The sequence below is a fragment of the Patella vulgata genome, chromosome 5 (genome assembly GCF_932274485.2).
Source record: "Patella vulgata chromosome 5, xgPatVulg1.2, whole genome shotgun sequence".
Classification (NCBI taxonomy): Eukaryota; Metazoa; Mollusca; class Gastropoda; family Patellidae; genus Patella; species Patella vulgata.
This window is the reverse complement of record NC_065883.2, coordinates 77242655-77265092: the sequence shown is the minus strand read 5'-3', so window position 1 is coordinate 77265092 and position 22438 is coordinate 77242655. Positions and strand designations below refer to the sequence as shown.

Sequence of the window (22438 nt, the reverse complement as noted above, 5' to 3'; positions counted from 1 at the left end):
TGGGAGATATTACATCCCAATAAGGAGATAATGTATAGGATATATGAATTAGGATGCAATAACTTCAATTAGGAGATGACTTCGGGTATATTCAAGGCGTTCGTTGGTGTATTCATATAATCTGAAACAGATAAAAATAAAGCCAATTCTACGGAAACGTATTAGGGTCAAATAAATGATTGAGCAATTATCAACAAATCCTAACTAGGGAATATTATATCCCAATTAGGATATATTAAGTATGGTTGAATGGTCGAGGGCGAGACATTAAGTAATATATTGATACTGCACGAGGCGTCAGCCGAGTGTTGTTTCAATATATTACGCGATGTCTTTAGCTCAAGACCATTAAACAACTTAAAATATTGACATAATCCCGCACGTGCTTTAAATGAAATACGCCATGCGAGTCCAGTCCAATATTTCATCTAGTATAGATAATGTACGATTGAAGAGTTGCCTGTACATTATTTCAAATAATAAGACGCCAACATTAAAGGATGACGTCACATCTGTATTTTAAGTCCTAATAATAAGAAACTAACTCGTCAATAGGATATAGTAACGGTGAATATCGATAGCAAAATTCCATTAAAAACCGTATCTCCTACTTAGGAGTTACCATGTCCTAATTAGGACTTAATATCTCTTAATAAGTTTTGTATTTATTTATTTGACCCTAATACGCTTCCGTACAATTGTGGTCTTTGAAACACAACATATATAGACTGTCCGTAATTCTATTAAACAACTTAAAATATTGACACTATCCCGCACGTGCTTTAAATGAAATACGCCATGCGAGTCCAGTCCAATATTTCATCTAGTATAGATAATCATTGATAACGATAAGAGAATACTTATCGAAACGTTGTGCTTGTGTATAATAAACCAGTGATTGTTGTCCCATATAACTGTGTCAGTTTTGTTATGTTTCCAATTGCTAAATGCCACAAAGGATTATGTCCGTAATTCGTTTCCAGTCGTCCGCAAAAAAATGGGGTTTAACGCCATACTGGACCATTCGTGCGCACAATATATTTCCGAAATGGCGAACATACGGTATTAGATAAAAAAAAAACTTTCAGTCGTTTACTGGTGACAGGGGGTAGGGTGATCGGGTGGTCTAACGCATGCGCTTTAGATCATATGGTCGGATCCCCGCGGTGCTAGGTGTCCGAGTGATCAAGTGGCATGGGTTCGGTCGCAAGCTTAAGTCGCCTGTCCTCCTACTGTCATAGACACCGGTTTGACTAAAACTGTTCAACAGTCACCAGGTATTCCCAATTATCTGCTACAGGTAACCTGTGATATATTTCAACAACTCCAACCAGGTATTCCCAATATTATTATATATAGGTCATCCAAACGTCAGTATTCATGACTCATGTTATAACCTGTAAATCAGTTAAAGTATTTACAGGCGTGTCGCGTTATTGATTATCCATTACTCACATTTATATAAACGTGTAACATGAACTGTGGTTTATACCCGTAACAATGGAAGCAGGTGTGAATTAAGACGATGGTCGTAATATGTTAATGATATCCCTTTGTCCTGTACTGATTGTTATACATGTAATGCCATTTAATATTTGTTACTCTATTGTTAAAATAAAGAAGTCAGATCTACAGTCATCCTTATCATTAGATATATTGATACTATGTTTGGCACGTCACCAACATCGTTATCATTAGATATATTGATACTAGTTTAAACATGTCACCAACATTCGAACTAACCTCTATCATATAAAATTAAAGATACAGTATGTAAGATTTAGATAAAGAACTAGCCATTTGTGCTATAATAGTTCGAAAGTAGATGATGTAAAATAAATAATTTGAAAATTCCATTCAAATTACTCTATTGCAAGCGAAGATATTAGCCTTTGACGGTTTGACCGACGTGTGCAATAATTTCAACCACCGTACTGGTTGATCGAAGCTAAGTCTCTGTCCTCCATATTTGATTAAATCAAAGTATCGCTGAACCATTCTAATCTATTTAATATCGGAGAAATCTGATGCCATCGAGAGTTAATTAAGGCCTGGATCAGTTAATTAATGTCTAATTAATACTTTAGAAAACATTTCAGGCCTAAAGAAAGACCTGCAATAGGCTGATTTAGCTTTTGCATAATGCATGTTTAACAGTAAGAGTATCAAAAACTAACTCGTCGTTCTTAAACAACAGAAAATTGGTTATATCCATATTTACCCTGTGTTGTGTTTTGTTATGACTGGTTAACCGTGTTTCTAGATGTCATTTAAAGAAGAAATATCAAATTTCTCAATCTTAAATCCTTTCAAATATGTAACCCCGATTGATTATTGAAATATGTATTATAGGCTGGTAGTCATGTGACTGAATTGTCTAAATAATAATTTATAGAATTTATAGATTCAGTAAATGCATAACAGTTTATTAAGAAAACAAATGAAAATATCAACTCTAGATAATCCCACTGCTTAGAAGCCCTAAAATTGTTTGACGTTTTAATTTATGATGCTACAAAGTAGCAGATGTTATGGATGATTCTCGTGCCATCTTGACACATGAAAGCAGAGATGATTAAAATATCTGGAGGTCGGGTGTTCGATCCCTGCATTGGCCGAGAAAGTTCATCCCGATTTTCCGGCGTGGTTTCCCCTTGTCAGTGATGCAGGACGGAGGGCCTGACAAGGACAACTGTCTAGTCGTTCGGATGAGACGAAAAACCGAGGTCCCGTGTACACATTGGCGTGCACGTAAAAGATCCCTTGGCAGTTGGAATTCGATATAAGAGTAGGCCATAGCGCTGCCCGGGCAAAATTTCCCTCATAGCACACTGTATGGCGTATGCCCGTCTTCATTAGCCCGGGTTAGGAGCAGAACAGTAGGACGTGAAACCCCATTTCATTTCATTTCCAATAAATGGCCCGCGTTACGTAATGCAATTTGTCTTGTAAAGCACTCTGTACTGAAAGCTTAATCTGTCAATAGCCAGATGTGTAATCTTTGAGATCATTTGACTAGACGAGGGATTATAAGCAGGATTCAAAAGGGGGTTATCCAGGGAAGGCTAGGGGCGCCTTGTGTTAAGCCTATACTAAGGACCAGGGCCATGTAAGTTGGTTGGAATGGGGGGCCTCGCCAGGTCTCAAATCCAGGCCCGGGACTGTACAGCTCAGTGGACGCTTGCGGCTAGCCCCCCTCCCCCGGATAATTAATCTGATATGAAATGTGTTCTAATTTTTGCGTATTGTGTCTTATCGGTAGATTTGTTTTGTGTAATTGTTTGTATGTGATTCGCGCACAGTAGATTGCAAAATGTAGACAGTGTTTTTGAAAATTCTGTCAAGAAAAAAACAAAGCACAAAGAGATAAAATAGAAAAAGTAAAGCGTACCATTAGAATACGAGGTAGCATTTATTTTTGGATACGTATTCCTGTAAGATATTCAAGTTTTACAATATCGTAGCTGATTCTTATATTGGTAAGTGCAGGAAGACAACACTACACACAAAACAAACCTGGGGACAAGGCATTGCAAGACATAAACTTATCAAATCAAGTGAATGGATACGGGTGCTAGCCGTAAGCGTCCCGGACCTGTAATGATGTAGGCTTCGCTGACAACGAATAAAAAGATGATTTACAAGAAAGACGTAACATAAATAATGCGGGTTTCCTTTGATAATAAATGCAAATATCATCACTAACCAATGGGTCCAGGGTTCGATCCCAGTGTTAGCATCAACTTTTATAATGTAACTCGTCAATGACTGTCGCCGGCTGTAATTATCTTACGCCACTATATCATGTCGAGATGACATGATAACTCTCTCTCTCCCTCACACACACACTCTCTCTCTCTCCCTCTCACACACACACACTCTCTCTTCCTCTCTCTCTCACACACCCACACACCCACCCACACGCACATACACACACCCACACACAATCCCATGCAGGCCCGTAAGTAGGGGGAGGGGCGACCCCCCTGCAAAATGTTTCGCACCCCCTGTGAAAAAAATTAGATATACATTGTCCGTCAATATTACAGCACCCCCGAGAAAACTTCAGCCCCCCCCCCCCTTGTTGCTCTGAGCTAGTTACGGCCCTGATCCCATGACAATTTTACCAAATTAAGAATGACACTTACCTGGACAGTTTGTCCAACATTCTAATAGTTGACCTCTGTGACAAAGATCAGTACAACAAAAACACTCTTTTAATCCAGTGTCATAATATTGTTCTGATGAACAAGGATTGGTTTCTTGTACTGGGATATTAATTATCAGAATACAAACCAAACATATTGTATGCTCAATAATTTGATTCATGCTCCAACCAGTGGCGGATTAAGCTCCACCAAGGCCTGAGGCGGCAGTTGCTGGAGGGCCTATTTAGTTTTAAAATAGGGCCTATTTAAAATGGCGTGGGCCTAATTAATTTCGGGTCAGGGCCTATGTTGATTCCCGTTGGGCCTAAACCCCACCCCCCTGACATTCATTGTCTATGCGTTTTTAATCGTATCAGACAAGTCTAAAAAAAATTTTTTTTACAAAATCTTTGGGCCTGAGGCTGCAGCCTCATCAGCCTCACTGATAATCCGCTACTGGCTCCAACTTCTTAAAGTACAAATTAAACGTGTCTTAATGTCTATTTATAGAATCAGTAGGCGTGTTTCAGCCGCTAGAAGACCGGGGCCCTTATTCACGAAAACTTAAACTAAGATACAGTCGAAATTTTTAGAAACAAATGTTAATTTTACTGTACGAATGTTAATAACTAAGAATTAAGAACACTGAATAAAGAGCTGTTCGGTCTTCCATACTAATCGAGTATTCCCATTCATGTAAGCGCATATTCGATCCGTGCATTGGCTGAGAAAGTTCACCGGGCGTTTCCGACGTGGTTTCCCTTTGTCAGTGGTACAAGGGCAGATGTCTAGTCCTTCGGATGACGCATAAAACCGAGGTCCCGTGTACACATTGGCGTGCACGTAAAAGATAACTCGACAGTTGGAATTCGATATAAGAGTAGGCAATAGTGCCCTCTGCCTAGGCAAAATTTCCCTCATTGCACACTGTATGGCGTATGCTCGTCTTCATTAGCCCAGTCGGAGCAGAACAGTAGGACGTTAAATCCAATTTTATTTCCATTCATATTATGACAGTTGTCAAATCTCTGCAAAAAAAGAGAACTACACAGATTCCTTCAAACAACGAAGTAGTAAAGAAAAGCAATGAAGTTTAAAATCCTGTCGATCATCTTGAGACTGCTATATGACTATTGTTTTTTTTATCGCTATTTGCAATGCTAAGGAGGAGGATTTTACCACGGTGGTGGCGTTTTTGCCTACTCAAATTCTAATTGTATAGACAGGTGGAACACGGTTTTTTCGTCCTATACGAACGACTAGACAGCCTATTACTTCTCAGCTGCGGGGACGCTACTCCAGGCAAGGGGGAGGGGGCGTCGTAGTCGAGTCGTCAGAAATTGGACTCGCGATTTGAAGGCCCCGGGTTCGAATATCATATCGGCTACAGCCGATCGCATTGCGTATCAGGTGAAAGTGGGGATTCGACGCAGTGAAAGGCCCGACACTGTTCAGCACAAGGAACACTTGAGGGGAATGGAAAAAAATTATTTTCCAAATATGAAATAAATCAATTGTTTGAAAGACACAAAAAGGAGAAAAAAAGTAGAGTAATGCGAAACACTCCCTTCGCTTGTTGCAGTCAAGCAAGCACCGACTCTCACTGGCATGATACAATCTCACGGCCTCTCATAATGTTAAAGGACAATATTGGTGTCAGTCATTGCTACGATAGATGCGTTATGAAGCTTTCAAGAAAGGGAAGTGACGAACGCAAAAGGAAAACACGAGTTACCCTTCTAAATAACTGACTGAAGTAACGAGCGATAACAGATACACGGGTGAATTTCTGCTCACTAATAATTCCGTCGAAGACCAAAAGTTGTTATATGAGATAGTGGGAGGATATCTGACAATTCAAAAAAATAATTGACTGTCACACTATACGTGAAAACGAAAAAAATAGAAAAAGTCCGTGCATTACCATGTTTCTATTAAAGGGGCGATGAGAGAGAGGGGGAAATGGGGTTTAACGTCCACTCAACACAAACTAGGTCATTTCGGGACTAGCACATGGTTCAATTTTATTTCAATAATTCGCTTGCGAGGAAACCGGAGGACCCGGAGAAAACCCACGAGGTGGGACAGGCGACCCTACTCCTTGTCACGTACAACCGGGGAATCGAAACCCCGCCAGTTGACTCAATGACAGACCGTATGATATAGCGGGCGCGTGTTAACCATTCGGCCATCCAACCCCCCGAGCTCCGAATGAAGTGATTGGACTGAAATTTTCAACATATTCTATATTCATTATCTATTTTTTCAAATCTTGTATCTAGAACTGTCACCACTTTATTTAATGCTTAAGAAAATATAATGGGAATATGGAATGGGATGTATCGTCTTGCCAACGTCTCTAACAATTATTTCAATGGCATTTAGTAATTTAACTGGAATATACAATTACTTGAGTACAATTACTATTTATTACAGAGCGACGTTTTGACTAGGTTTTTCTAGTTATTATCAAGTAATTATAGATATAAAAATATAACGAGACAATATATAATATGTAAAAGACAATAGTTTATTGATCCCTTTATTAACGATGACTAACCAGAAATAATAACAAATTCAATTATAATTCGCTTTAATACTGTTCTAATAATAAATCATCCGGTATAAAGACTTATCAAATAATCTCTTATGATCAAAAATACCCTCCCAACTTTAATTTATCAGACTAAAACCGAACATAAATAAATTTATTAAATGTCAACATACAAATAAATTTTTTAAAAGTCAACATAAAAATAAATTTTTATAAGTAGCTATATAATTTTATATATAAAAAAAATATTTCCGAAAATGCTTTATACTGCTGTTTTCTTCATCAAACTCTAGTCGACTGGAAAAAAAAGAAATAAAGATTGGTTGCCATGGCAGCTAAGTCATCTGTTAATATAAAGAGAGATACAGAAGTGGGGTTTAACCCACGAGGTTAGACAGGCGACCCTACTCCTTGTCACGTACAACCGGGGATTCGAAACCACACCAGTTGACTCAATGACGGGCCTTATGATGCAGCGCGCACGTGCTAACCATTCGGCCATCCACCCCCCCGCCCCCCCGTTAATATAAAGAAAAATCTGTTTATCATTGGTAGAAATGATTCCACGACTGTGGCTGGAGCAAGACTTCATTTGAGCAAGTGCTGTAGTCATTCGATGACTGGCCTAATCAAACTGACCCTAAACTGTACTGCATATAATAAACCAATTTCCATTGAAATAAAGGTGAGAGGTTACCACATTATATTTGTTTTGTTTTCAAAATGGCTGCCAAACCAGAATTAGAGCACGCGCGTGATTAAATGTCACCTCGAAAATGTAGAATAACAAAGATACTGTTTACAGATTTGCGTGCACGAAACGGGGTCCTTGACAGTCAAATTCGATACAAGAGCAGACAGTAGTGTCGCTGTCCGGGCAAAATTTCCCTCATAACTCACTGCATGGCCTATATCCGTCTTCATTAGCTCAGTGGGAGCTGAACAGTCGGACGTTAAACCCCATTTCATTTTATTTCTTGTAGATATGATAGAAAAATTATTTATGTATTGACGGACGGCGAGAATGCAATCTGATTAAAACACAGATCCTATTTTGTTTCGATTTTATAGTTCAAAATTACGTTTTTACTTGTCTTTACTACACTAGGATCTGGAAGAGTTGTTATAATTGACGTGTTCTGAATGATGTGAAGGATTAGCCAATGACACGGTCTGTTACGACGAGTTCTTGACCTTTTGATGCACGGAACTGTGGGAAACCACTAGAAACGACAACGCTGATTGATTAATCAATGTCTGACGTCATAGGGTCAAAAGCCGCTCGTTTGACCTCTGACGTGAACTCTCACTATAACTGGCCAGATATTCATGTAGTGTAGGCCACCGACGGTATAAAAAAAACGAAACGAAATATAGATCTGTTATTCAATCAGACTGGCGAGTAAATGGTGCTTACCGATATAAGTAATTCAGAACTCGACGGTGGTTGAGTATCTTGAATACCACCTGTAAATACCAAAAAAAAACAAACAAAGGTTGTCAGGTAATAAAACAAAGCAATTCCTTTCAGTGACATTTTGTATACGTTATCTATTTTAAGTTGATTGATTAATCAATGTCTGACGTCATAGGGTCAAAAGCCGCTCGCTTGTTTACGTTATATAACCCAATAAGCATCACTTGGACACTAAAATAGGAAATGATATGAGGTTTAACGTCCTACTGTTCTGTTCCGACTTCACTAATGAAGACAACACTACAATATAAATATCGGCACACAAAATAATGGTTCAATTACGTCTAGTATTTACCGAGATAATATGTTGAATTAGAATTACATCGATCTTTACTGCTCTAAATGTAAGAAGCCTGCCGCCATTGTGCTGTCCGAGAATATGTATTGGCACTCGGCAAACTTTGGCAGACTCCAGTACCCTACATCTAGCCTCGGCCATTGAAACTACTTTCAAGTTCCCGGATTACCAACGGCGTTGCCAATGACGACGCCTTTGGAGAATGTTTTATCATACAAATATTTCCAAGTCTGAAGCTGGTTTTCTCCCAAGTTTATCCGATTTTCTTTAGACAAGGACAAGTTTGCAGTGAAAATTCTACAGACTCTTTCGCTGGCAAGGGGCAATGTATAGTTGTTCGTACGGGACGAAAACCGAGGCCACTTTCACGTATTACCGTGCACGTAATAGATCCCTTGACAGTTGGAATTCGATATAAAAGTAGGCCGCAGTGCCGCTGTCCGGGCAAACTTTCCCTCTTAGCACACTGTACCCCTTCATTGGCCCAGTTGGAGCAGAATGGTAGGACGTTAAACCCTAATTTATTTGATTTATTAAAAAAAATTGTGTACTGTTTGACTGGCAGTTTTGTTGAGGGCAGCCCGGTATATTTGGATTTTCTGGATCTAATTGGCCTGGATTTCGTTGTTTTAATAATTCGTGTTGTCCTGTAAAAAGATAAGACACCATTAATATGAATCTGCACGTATGTGTCTTCCACAGAAGACATAAATTAAAATGGTTCTGTATTTCAATAAAAATTGCCGAAAAACAGTGCATTTAGAACACCCATAGGGCTCTACATCTACACAAACTAGGTCATTTCGGGACGAACACATGGTTGAATTTTTTTATTTCAACAATTCGCTTGCGCGTTAGCGGGCGCGTGCTTACCATTCGGCCATCCAACCCCCCTTTTTTAATTTGGAACAACTTCATGTCTCTGTGTGTTTGGGAGAGAGAGAGGGAGAGACACAGAGAGACAGAGAGGGGGAGAGAGAGAGCGCTTAACGTCCACTTGACACAAATTAGGTCATTTTGGAACTAACGCATGGTTCATTTTTGTATTTCAACCATTCGCTTGCACGTTGGGGTCTTTAGCTGTGGGAGGACCCCGGAGGACCCCGGGAAATCCCCGAGATTGGACAGGCGATCCTACTCCTTGTCGCGTACAACCGGGCTTCTCAGTGCCAATAGAACATTGTTGATATTTTAAATATTTAATGAATGTTTAAAATGGGCTTAACGTCCTACTCATATCGGGCTAATGATGACGGTTTGATTTTGTTTACATATTGATAACATTTCATGGGTTTATATGTAAATCTGAACCCCATTTATGTGTCGGTTGTCGGGTGAAGGGTGTCCGGGGGGTTGATCCCGGTGTTGATCGAGATAGCTCATCGGCGTTTTTCAAGCTTGTCCAGGGGATCACGTGGCTAAGTGGGTAAGACGCTGGCTCGCTAGCCTGGAGGTCGGGTGTTCGATCCCTGCATTGGCCGAGAAAGTTCATCAAGATTTTCCGGCGTGGTTTCCACTTTGTCAGTGATGCAGGGCGGAGGGCCTGACAAGGACAGTTGTCTAGTCGTTCGGATGGTACGAAAAACCGAGGTTCCGTGTACACATTGGCGTGCACGTAAAAGATCCCTTGGCAGTTCGAATTCGATATAAGAGTATGGCGTATGCCCGTCTTCATTAGCCCAGGTTAGGAGAAGAACAGTAGAACGTTAAACCTCATTTCATTTGATTTGTTGGTAATAACTAACCTTTACCACCGTCTCGTGATCGTTTTAACCAACTGAATATCAACAGTACTATAATCACAGTAACAAAGATAACAGCTCCAGATATTATCAGTCCTGAAACAAAACAAAAAAAATAATGTCTGTTTTCTTTTCTTGTTTTATGGCGGGGTGGGCGGCCTTCTTGTTTTATGGCGGGGATGGCGGTCAGTATGGGCGGCCTTCGTGTCGTAAGTTATATCTTAGCGTTATCATTAACCAGCATTTCACCAGGAAAGGGTTGGGGGGGGTCGATCTTCTAGGATACATTTGCCTGCGATATCACCCTACATAGCACTGGACGTTAACGCCCACCAACGAACGATTAGAGTCGTTTGGGGTAAACGTGTGACTGGTTGATAGGGCCTACACAGTATTGTAGACTTGGACAATATACATAAGTATAGAAATGAAATGAAATAGTGTTGCTGTTCTGCACCTCTGAATTCCAATTGTTGAAGAATCTTTTACGTGCACGCTCAGGTTAAACAGGACCTGGGGGTGTGTCCAATCCGAACGACTATACGTTGCCCCTTGCCAGGCTCCCCGTCCTTCACCACTGACAAGGAGGAGCCACACCGAAAATTATTGATGAACTTTATCGGCCAATACCGGGATCGAACAAGAGGGACCCCCAGGTCAGGGATTCGTCGTCTTACTCACAGATCCACTGCGCCTCCAGGGAAAGGCTATAAATAGAAGAGACTAAAGATATACCTATTCTAATCCATATATGGCTGGTGTCAGGAGATAATTTGGTGGCTGTGTCATTTGATTTGGTTCTACTCGTAGTTGTTGATGGGGCTGATGATTCAACAAAATCTGAAATATCAAATAAACATATATATAAGACGAGGATTCAGTCAAGCGATTGTGTTCTTTTAAGTCGTCGATATACTCTCACAAGACAATAGATGTCGGCTCTAGATGTTGGATTTTTTTAATCGTGTGTTTCCCACTCTCTCCTCCCCCACCTTTGCTTCTAGACAGTTTCAACAAATTTTAAGGAATATTGTCCAGTGTGACCAACTGCTTTTTATTATGTATGGTAGTCAATTACAGGTGTGGAGGGTCAAACCTTTTGTGACTTATGACTGTATTATTTGTTCATTAGCTCTTTGACCAGGGGCGCCGGAAAGTCGCGAGGGCCAGGGTACCAAAAGATAGGGAGAGGTGCTCTACCCCCGACCTCTAGAAAATTTTGAAATTTGTCAATTTCAAGAACGCTGTTTAGAGCGCCTCTAGCATTCCAAACTCCAACATAAAACCCTTTAAAACACATGATAATAAAATAGGATAGTAAAAAGGTTGAAGACTTTCATCATTAGGGTATGGGTATACATGTATACCCCAGAAAATGGCAGGGTACCATTTGTATACCATGGTACCCGGGTTCCGGCGCCCTGTCTTGGACTATCTGCGCTCTTATTATAATAGACCGTATTACGTCAGAAGACCACAGATACACCACAGGGGATAGTAAATAAATTACTATAATACTACCGTCCCAAGAAACAAGCGTATATATTGAATCCTACGGGAATTCCCAGTGAACATCATTTCAAAGTCGTCCAACCGGGAATTCCCATTACAGGTCACTGTATACCGTGTCAAAACGTACTTTGCATAACAAAGTATGTTATTTAGAAACAGGTATTCCCAATTAAATACAAGTCATCATAACCTGTATGTCAATATAGCATTCTACTGTTGTACTCCAAGCAGGCTGGGGTTTTCATCATATCCAAACGGCTAGTGTCGCAACGGAAAATGACGATAAAATTCCTCGGTCAATATCGGGATCGAACACTGACTTAGCCATCGCACGCCAATATTTGATTATAAGCACTTGTGCAGCAGCAGCCTGCAGCAGCATTTTCATACTGGAAGGATGATAATATGAAAAAAGAAAAGGACGTCATGGTGACTCATTGAGTAAGACGCTTGTATCATTCGGGGGTTGGATGGCGGAATGCTTAGTGCGTGCGCGTTGTATCATTAGGTCATTCATTGAGTCAACTGGCGTGGCCTCGTTTCCCTTGTAGTACGTGACAAGGGGTAGGTTCGCCTGTCCAACCTCCTGGGTTTCTCCGCGTCCTCCGGTTTCCTCCTTCAGCTAAAGACCCCAACGTGCAAGCGAATTGTTGAAATAAAAAAATGAACCATGCGTTAGTTCCAAAATGACCTAATTTGTGTTAAGTTGACGTTAAGCGCTCTCTCTCTCCCCTCTCTGTCTCTCTGTGTCTCTCCCTCTCTCTCTCCCAAACACACAGAGACATGAAGTTGTTCCAAATTAAAAAAAGGGGCGTTGGATGGTCGAATGGTTAGCACGCGCCCGCTGTATCATAAGACTTGTCATTGAGTCAACTGGAGTGGTTTCGAATCCCCGGTTGTACGTGACAAGGAGTAGGGTCGCCTGTTCAACCTCGTGGGTTTTCTCCAGGTCCTCCGATTTCCTCCCCCTGCTAAAGACCCCTACGCTCAAGCGAATTATTGAAATAAAATTAAACCATGTGTTAGTCACCATGTGTTAGTCGAGTGGACGTTAAACCCCATTTCTCTCTCTCTCTCTCCAAATTAAAAAATATTCTCACCTGGGCACTTGGTCTTACATTCTGTTAGCTGACCTCGTGCTTCAGCGTTTTTACACAGAACAATACAATAAAAACAATCACGTAATCCAATGTCGTAATACTGTTCCGGTGAACAAGGATTGGCTTCTTGTCCTTGGAATTTTATTATCAGAATACAAATCAAACATACATGTGTAACGCTTTGAATCATGCTCCAAGTTATTCAAGTACAACTTAAACGCAATGTCTGTCTTATAAAATCGGGAATGCCCACACTAACCAAACAAAGCTAAGGTAGGTCGTCTCGGCTGCTTGATTTCAAATAAAGACTTGCTGTTGTGAATGTTTCCGGTTAGAAATAACAAAACGTTTATATAATATATTGAAATCCCAAGAATGCGGTTAATGACTGGCTTTAAACTTCACAATACAATATGTACTGAAATAAAACAAAATACTGTATCAATACTAATATCCTTCTATAACAAAACTGTTTGGTACGAGAATATTCGGCCCCGCGACCACCCCCGCCCCCCCCCCCCCCACACACACACACCAACACCCTGCCAAAATCAAATATATTCTCTAGAGTTCCTATGAAAACGGATATATGTCATGCGGTGTGTTTCCACGTGCTAAGGGTTCCTGTGTGTGTACATAACATGAGACCTTGGATTTTCCATATCGAATTCTAACTGTCAAGGGGCCTCATACGTGCACGCCAATGTGTACATGGAACCTCGATTTTTCATCCCATCCAAAGGACTAGACAGAGACAGTTGTTCTTGTCAGGCTCACTTCACTCCGATTTTCACCCCATCTAATCCACAGCTGCCTTTGTCAGGCACCTTCGCCAATGGTAAACCACACAGAAAAATATTGTGGACATTTACCTCGTGTGTAGTGATCCAGCGCCTTACTCGCTGTTCTACCGTGGCTGGGGGGGGGGAGGGGTTGGATGACCGAATGGTTAGCGCGTGCGCTCTGTATCATAAGGCCTGTCACTGAGTCAACTGGCGTGTATCAAATCCCCGCCCGTTGTACGTGACAAGGGGTAGGGTCGCCTGTCCAACCATGTGGGTTTTCTCCAGGTCCATCGGTTTCCTCCCACTGCTAAAGACCCCTACGCGCAAGCGAATTATTGAAATAAAATTAAAAACCATATGTTAGTCCCGAAATGACCTAGTTTGTGTCGAGTGGACGTTAAACCCCAATTTTTCTCTCTCTCTCTCCCTCTCTCTACCGTTGCTCATTTTGATTTCGAAAGTAAAATTCCAATACCTGCCGTCTAAATTATCTCAGTCGCTGCAGAAAAGTAGGACGTTAAACCCCATTTCATTTCATATATCACTATCAGAATAAGAAACACAAATGGCAACATTTCTAATTCACATACCTAGCTCGACTGTTCCTAAATCACATTAAAATATCCTGAATAAAATATATTGTTTTAAAAACAAAATAATATAAATATGTCTTACTTGTTTGTGTAAATGTGATGTATGAAGTAGAGGAACGAACGTATCACCAAAAAAGTTAAGAGAAGACTGACAGGCCATCGCAGACCGCATATTTATAACAATCACCTCAACCAATCACCATGCGAGTAATAAAATCAGGTGATTCACTGCCCATCCTTAAAGGGGGCATATACTTTACTTTTTAACTATTGAAGTCCTACTAGAAAATTCTGTACATTGTGTTTCTAATCGGTAATCCCCATTGAAATATTTTCTGTGTCTCTTATGTGGGCATGAAATAAAGCGAAATTCCGCTCCATAGAACGTAAGTGGGTAAGACGCTGGCTCGCTAGCCTGGGGGTCGGGTGGTGGATCCCTGCATTGGCCGAGAAAGTTCATCCAGATTTTCCGGCGTGGTTTCACCTTGCCACAGCGGCTCGGAGTTGACCAACCGATAGCTAAATACAGACAGTTTTTCACTATTGCTTTATTGAAATAAGTATTTATATTTTATATATAAATGTTGAATAATTCCAAGCAAATATTTACACCATAAACAATAACAACACTACATAAATAAATATACCAGTATTTTCTAAAATAAACTCAAAAATAAAATAGGTTTCTACGGCAAAAGCAAGATATAAAACGAAACCATTATAATAATCAAAACATGAAAATAATAATCAAAACATAAAATGCAGGAAAATAAACGTATTTTAAAATATAATACTAACTTGGTAGGAAAGGAAAGGAGCAGACCCCACATAAATATATTTTACAGGGTAAATTCGGAGTAAAAGACTCAAACTTTCATCCTGTGTAACTGCATCAAACTCTTTGATAGTTGTTAAAAGACATACTAATTTGTTTACAATTTCAACGTGTGTGTGGATGTATGTCTGTAAATTTCACACTTAGTGAGTGCCTGGATAGCCATACCTAAATACTTGCACAAGTTATCGGGCTAAATCTATTTGTTAAGGTCAGCTCAATTTTTATCAGGTCGTTGAGATGTAAAATAAGGTTAGCGCACGTGATTGTTGGCGAGATTGTAAGTTAGGTTTAAGAATTTGGGGGAGAGGTTAAGTCTCCACATAAGCACTGACCTAGGATGATGAGCTGGCCTTGTCATTTAGCACTAACTTAAGTTATAGTGGTAACTACTCGTCGCGATCATCAAGTCACTCGTACAATTGAATTCGTAAAATGGGTTTAGTAACCCGGTTAAGCAAATCCAGCGATGGTTTCCGAACGTTTCCAGATTTTATTGTCTGTGTCCTTTGAAATCTGGTATTTACTTAATAAGTAAAATATAGAATACGGAATACAAAACAAAGGCAGATGAAAATCAAATTGAAAAAAAAACATGACTGATATGCGCCGTGTATTCGTGTTTGATTAACGTGGTAACTTTACCAGCCACCCACGACTTATAGAAAATACGTCACCATTTACAGACAATATGTCACCATTTACAGACAATACGTCACCATTTACAGACAATATGTCACCATTTACAGACAATACGTCACCATTTACAGACAATATGTCACCATTTACAGACAATACGTCAACATTTACAGCCCAATTGAGAACACGTGTGGAATTTGAAATTTCAAGAGATTGTGTCACGGGTTTACCCGATACCCTGTTTGGCTAAGCTCGTTGACCCTGGCCTTCCAGCTCAACCGTATCCATTACGGTTTCTGTTTTAATATAATACCTACTTTATAACAGCCGAGAATTCATTTATCGGGTTTCTAAATCATATTTACATTGTTTGTGTGTAACTCTGATAATGGGCCTGTCACACTATAACATTTTAGACATCTTATTCCGAAGTATGAAATAATTAACTTACCTGTCTCGTATTTCTAACTTACGCCTAACGTGTAAGCAATACGTCGGCATACGCTGAAAATTTTATGCATGGCGCACAACAATTTAATAACTAGTGACTTGTTAAAAACGTACCCATAACGTATTCAACGTATACCAGTGTGTTTGCTAAATTTCTCATACGTCGGCATACGCTGATGCTATACGTCAATGTGTGACAGCCCCATAATCAACAATTGTTTACGCTTGGTAAAAATGTCCGATATTTGAGAACTACATGTTTTTTTCTCAAATCTGAGTTGTTTGAACTCGTAGATATGTCATCATGGCTGAGATGTCTTACTGTTTAACGAGATATAGTAGGTACTGAATTAAACTGGGTATCGGGTAAACCCTGGTGGAGTGCCAAACTGGCTACCGAACAGGCCCGCGGCGTCCGGACTACTGGACGTGTACGGTTAATTCACCCTTCAATGAGAGCGTATTTTATTTACATCATTGTTATTAGCCCAGTCGGAGCACAACAGTAGGGCGTTAAACTCCATTTCATTTCATTTCTTGTACAATGATAGATAATTATTGGCGTAGGAATCTGATAGAAATATCCATGTTATATATAAAACTAGAAGACGAGTATGATGCTTACCGGCGGAAGAAATGTAGAACTCATCGGCGGTTGTGTGTCTTGAATACCTGTAAATGCAAACAAAACCCCCCAAAACCCATAAAGATGCCAGCTAATAAAACAAAGCACATCCTTGACATGTTTGTATTTATTTTAAGTTCAAGTCTCATTGGGAATATCGGCACAAAAATGGTTAAATTACATTTAGTATTTACAAAGATGACATGCCTACATGTATATCTTCCTATTGCAGGTCTTTCTTTACTCCTGAATGGTATCTAAATTATTAATTAGACATTAATTAACTTATCCAGACCATAACCAACTCTCGATGCCATCGCAAGCCTGCGATATTTACCGAATTGAAATAACTTTGTTAAAAAAAATAATTAAACGTAAAACTGGATAATCGAGACTTTGTATTTTATCGTACCGACTTTAGTAATGATGATCGAGGCTAGGCCTAAAATTCAATCGCTAATATCTCGGCTCAGCATCTTTTTCAGCATATTCTATTTATTGTATATATTTTCAACTATTGTAGTGAGAACTGCCAACTCTTTATCTAATATCCCATAATGCCCACGAGGATGGACAGGCGACCCTACTCCTTGTCACATACAAGTGGGGAATCGAAACAATGCCACTTGTTTCAATGGCAGACTATCGAACACGGGACCCCCATGTTAGAGATCGCGAGCCAAAATCTTACTCACTGAGCCACCGCGGGTCCAAATGGGAAAGGGACAAAAATGCTATAAATAGAAGAGGTCACATATATACCTATTTTTTCTTCAATCGATATATGGCGGGTGTCCTGGGTAAGATGGGTAGCAGTGTCATTTGATCTGGTTATACTTGTAGTTGTTGACGGTGATGATGACTCAACATAACCTGAAATATCAAATATACATATTCAAAATACAGATGTGACGCCAACCTTTGATGTTGACGTACCATTATTTCAAATAATCGTACGGGCAACTAACATGTGTTAGTCCCGAAATAGCCTAGTTTGTGTCGAGTGGACATTGAACCCCATTTCTCTCTATCTCTCTGAAATGCTAAACACACCACCCCCTCCACCCCCTCCACCCTCTATTACCAGGTACCTCCTTAGTTTAAATGAAATGAAATGGGGTTTAACGTCCTACTGTTTTGCTCCAAACTGGGCTAATGAAGACGGGCACTACGGCCTACTCTTATATCGAATTTCAACTGTCAAGGGATCTTTTACGTGCACGCCAATGTGTACACGGGACCTCGGTTTTTCGTCTCATCCGAATGACTAGACAGCTGTCCTTGTCAGGCCCTCCGTCCTGCATCACTGACAAGGGGAAACCACGCCGGAAAATCTGGATGAACTTTCTCGGCCAATGCAGGGATCGAACACCCGACCTCCAGGCTAGCGAGCCAGCGTCTTACCCACTTAGCCACTTAGCCACCGTGATCCCCTCCTTAGTTTAAAGAGTGGATGCTAGCTACTCTCTTACTATCATATAACGTGTTTTACCGACGAAAGTAAACAAATTACTATAATACAACCGTCCCAAGAAACAAGTATATTTATTGATTCCTACAGGAATTCCCAGTATACATCATTTCAAAGCCGTCGAACCGGGAATTCCCGTTACAGGTCTCAGTATACTGTGTCAAAACGTACTTTGTATAAAATCACCGTAGTGCGTATAAAAATATATATTGATATTTTACCTGGCCGTATTTATAATAAATTGTCATGGTGACTGACATGTGTATATATACATAATATAACGTACGAGAAAGAGCTTATGGTTGGATGTAAATTTAAATGGAGAAGTAAAAGTGACGTGGGCGTATTTCTTTTATATAAACCTGTACTTTATCCCTTGTAATATTGTATTTAAAACATCATGTCCCCTAAAACATTGAAATAATAAAATGGAAATAATATAATATTACTAATGCTATATCAAAATACTGCAACAACGCGTCTTTTTTCTTTTTAAATGTACTATACTGGAATATTCATTTTCATTTTGCGGGTAAAGCCCTATAGTTTTTTGGAGAAGGCCCTATTTCTTTAGGACAAGGCCCTTTAATTATTAAACCAAACTACACAAAAAAAACGATTAAAGAAAAGGCTTCCGTGATAACAGCAATGCGATTCTATTATTTTGTTAAGAATTGGTTTGAATGTTCATGGTACAGTGACATCATTCGAAGTTCCTAGGTGAACATCATACCCACAGCCTCCTCGGCTTAGAGGCTAGGGTGAAGAGATTATTTGGAGTTCGTAGGAATCGTAGACTTAGAAAGAAGAGCGTAACGCCGAAAAAACCCAAGCTATAGGGGATAGAAAACTTATATTTAGCTTATATTTAATGTCATAGCTGTGTGTGTAGTTTCCTGTATAATAACCGTCGTAGTAGAACATCGTGATAACAACATAGTGGTACAGTGTAAATTAATCATTGGAAACAGTTTTATACACAACGTGAGGGCCAAAGTTAGTTCCTAATTGATCATAGTGTCACATCAATGCTTTTTAGAGATCTGTGACCAGGATAGTGGTTTTTAGTACCGAGACGAAGGATCAGTAGCAGCAACTGTTTTATACTGGAATAAGAATGAATTAGCATTGTGTATGGCAATAGGAGCCACGGTGGCTCAATGGGTAAGACGCTCGTATCATTAATCTGGCGGTCCAGTATTCGAGCCAGGCGTTGGTTTTAACTTGTACAATATTGTAGTTTGCGAGAGATTACCTTTTAACAAATTACACTTACCTGGACACTTTTCCTGGCTTTCTGATAGTTGACCCCTGGCTTTAGCTTTGTAACAAAGATCAGTACAATAAAAACAATCTTGTAATCCAGTGTCGTAATATTGTTCTGGCAAACAACGGTTATAGTTGACTGCTTGTCCTGGGATATTAATTGTGAGAATACAAAACACCCACATCGTCTGTGTAATAATCTGAATCATGCTCAAATATATTCCAGTACAATAACCGCAATATCTTTTTTATAAAATCGGAAATACCCACCTCATCCAAACAAGGCACCTCAGCTGCTTGATTTCAAGTTTAGACTCACTGCTTTAAAATCGGGAATGACCACCACCAACCAAACCAGAATGAAGTGGATGCGTCTAAGCCTCTCGAAGACATGTTGTAATTGTTCAGGTTAGAGGGAGAAGAAATGACAAAACGTTTATATAACTATCACAGATCACACTTGTTGTTTATATAACTATCACAGATCACACTTGTTGTTTATATAACTATCACAGATCACACTTGTTGTTTATATAACTATCACAGATCACACTTGTTGTTTATATAACTATCACAGATCACACTTGTTGTTTATATAACTATCACAGATCAAACTTGTTGTTTATATAACTATCACAGATCAAACTTGTTGTTTATATAACTATCACAGATCACACTTGTTGTTTATATAACTATCACAGATCACACTTGTTGTTTATATAACTATCACAGATCACACTTGTTGTTTATATAACTATCACAGATCACACTTGTTGTTTATATAACTATCACAGATCACACTTGTTGTTTATATAACTATAACAGATCACACTTGTTGTTTAATCCTACGAATGCTGTTATCGACTGGTTTAAGGCTGAACTCAACAATACATAAACATTAAAATATGCTCTGAAATAAAACAAAATACTGAGGGTAAAATACTATCACTACTATCTACAGTAACCAGAATTATACTAATATACTATTAAAACATCCCACACCTCCCCACAACCCTGTCAAAACCCCTAGATTTCCTACTTAGAAGACTAATGAAAACGGATATATGACATGCAGCATGCTTTGAGAGAATTCTTATCACCAAGGGTTCTTGTGTGTGTAAATGGGAGCTTGGGGTTTCGTCCCATTACGATTACACTTTTTCTTTATCGAATTCCAACTGGCAAGGATTCTTGTACGTACAAGGGACCATGTCGTTCATCCATATGTAGGTAAAATTCGGGATCGAACTAGGACCTCGCTTGTAATGAGCCAGCTACCGTGGCCCCCCTTTGATTTCAAAAATAAAAATAATTCATATACTTTCAGTATTCAATATACCAGTCGGAGCAGACAAGTAGGACGTTAAACCCCATTTCATTTGTCACATCCATAATAAGAAATACAAAACGCAATATCTACAACCTTTCTACTTCACATAGCTAGCTCGACTGTTCCCAAATCTCATTCAGATATCTGGAATAATAAATATTGTTTTAAAACAAACAATATAAATGTCTAAATATCCAGTCTCTTACCTGTTTGTGTAAATTTGCACCAACGTATCATCCAAACTGCCCCGGTTGTACGTGACAAGGAGTAGGGTCGCCTGTCCAACCTCGTGGGTTTTCTCCGGGTCCTCCGGTTTCCTCCCACTGCTACAGACCCCTATTTGTAAGCGAATTATTGAAATAAAATTAAACCATATGTTAGTCCAGAAATGACCTAGTTTGTGTCGAGTGGACGTAAAACCCAATTTCTCTCTCTCTTTCCACTTCATGACAGCTCTCTCTCTCTCTCTCTTTCTCTCTCTCTCCCAAATCTTATATCCTAAATAATAATTATTGTTCTAAAGACTAATAATATAAATGTCTCCTACCTGTTCGTGTAAATGTGTTGTATGAAGTAGAGGAACGAACGTATCATCCAGACGGGTTAGAAAACTAGCAACCAAATAAACACAACCAATCAAAAAACGTGTAGCAATATCAGCCGATAAATTCATTCAAGCGTAGCAATATCGACCGAATGAACAATTCAAGGTAACCCCTATTTTACTTAACTGCGTAAAAAGCAAACTTAAAATCAATAGGCGAGCTAAAAATATAATCAGGAATTCCCATTAATATGACATACATTATAGTAAAGAAAATCAATAGTGTTTAACGACCTGTCGAGACAATACTTCGATCATCTTGAGATTGACATGTTGGCCATTGTTTATATCGGTATTTGCAATGCTAAGCAGGAGGATTTTACCACGGTGGTGGCGTTTTAGCCCACTCTTCATCAAATTTCCTTTGTTAAGAATTATTTTTTTATTTTACGTATAGGCATTTGGACCACGGTTTTTCGTCCTATACGAACGACTAGACAATCTATTACTTCTCAGCTCCGCAAACGCCAGCCCAATTTGTTAAAGCCAGCCCAATTTTCGTCAAGGTATCTGATATGTAAATAAGGTTGGCGTGATTGTAGGTTAACGTCAGGGTAAGCATTATGGCTAGGTCCAGGGTTAGGGTTTGGATTATCGCGTGCCCTGTTTACATCTCGTGACCTATGACCAAAACTAACCAACATTCTACCTAAATTAGAATGAGAGTTATTGTGTTCCAATTAAGTCTCTACACAGACTAAGCAGAAAATGCTCATCATCAAACTTAGTAAAAGTAATGATGTTATGAAACTATACACCAAGGTTGAGACAAAAATGGATAATCGAGACTTTGTTTATTGTCATAACATCGGTAGCAATGACAATCGAGATTCCGTTCTTCCCCAAACCATGGACCGTGTATAGATGTACAGGCAACGAATCCCGTTGGTTGGATTCTCTGCCGCTCGCGCGAGACACAGCGAGATCTCAATGTCAACGGCAAATCAAGCGAAATGAATTTTGACATTGAGGGATTTTATACAGATTAATTTCTCGAACTCCTCCTTAG

General features: G+C 39.5%; 1 long non-coding RNA gene across 5 annotated transcripts; it reads right to left on the bottom strand.

Moving 5' to 3' along the window:
- Window positions 1–6657: 6657 nt before the first annotated feature.
- Window positions 6658–21466, bottom strand: LOC126822636 (uncharacterized). Of its 5 annotated transcripts, none has more exons than XR_007680911.2 (11): window positions 21373–21466; window positions 20919–20969; window positions 19506–20405; window positions 17521–17631; window positions 16759–16805; window positions 12832–13249; window positions 10955–11059; window positions 10223–10315; window positions 9029–9124; window positions 8120–8169; window positions 6658–6999 (listed from the first exon to the last, which is right to left on the bottom strand). It is a non-coding gene; the product is annotated as an uncharacterized LOC126822636 (long non-coding RNA). The 5 variants fall into 5 exon arrangements; XR_007680908.2 differs by lacking the exon at window positions 20919–20969 and adding an exon at window positions 21032–21161 and having other exon boundaries at window positions 21373–21437; XR_008788258.1 differs by having other exon boundaries at window positions 19506–20969; window positions 21373–21457.
- Between the last annotated feature and the right edge of the window lie 972 nt (window positions 21467–22438).